General features: G+C 32.4%; 1 non-coding gene across 1 annotated transcript; it reads right to left on the reverse strand.

The window, feature by feature from the left end:
* Window positions 1–324: 324 nt before the first annotated feature.
* On the reverse strand, window positions 325–431 carry LOC122127413. Its single transcript, XR_006151145.1, has one exon. It is a non-coding gene; the product is annotated as a U6 spliceosomal RNA (small nuclear RNA).
* Between the last annotated feature and the right edge of the window lie 244 nt (window positions 432–675).

Genomic DNA, 675 nt, shown 5'->3' on the forward strand with positions numbered 1-675 from the left:
TCTGGCTTTTTTTTGCTTATGTTGTGCTGAGGAATCGAACACAGGGCCTCAAGCATGCAAGGCAAGCTCTCTACCACTGAGCCACCTTCCCAGTCCCTTTTTCTAGGTTCTTATAGTAGTATGTTTCTTTGGGATAAAATGACAATGTTAACTAATTTCAAAAGTTTTGTAAAGGTTATTCTATGTAAAGGCCTTTCTAAGGTGAAGATTTAATACGCTGATGTCAAACTAATGTTTAATTCTAACACTTGCATATATTGTTACGCTTGTAATTTTGCAATCAACTTCTTAATAACTGTTTTTCATTTCTGCAACTGAAGAACGAAAAATATGGAATACTTCACATATTTCCATATTATCCTTGTGCAAGTGTCATGTTAATCTCTGTATTGTTGTAATTTGGGTATACGTACTACTGAAGCAGGTAGTATCCTCTAAATTTAAGTAATTAATGATGCAATCTTTATACAGGCTTATATCCTTGGGTGCCTATTTGTAGCAAGGAAACCTTATTGTTCCTAACAATACTATTGATCTTATTTCCCTAAAATAATGTGTATAGTGGAAAAAAATTATATTGTTCAGTCAATTGCTCACATTTGTGTTTTTTTTGTCAATGACAATTTTAAGGCTTTTTCATTTTAGATTTGATCATACTTTGAAGCACTTATAGCT

This window comes from Dipodomys spectabilis, unplaced genomic scaffold (assembly GCF_019054845.1).
Source record: "Dipodomys spectabilis isolate Male_0828 unplaced genomic scaffold, ASM1905484v1 ptg000300l, whole genome shotgun sequence".
NCBI lineage: Eukaryota > Metazoa > Chordata > Mammalia > Rodentia > Heteromyidae > Dipodomys > Dipodomys spectabilis.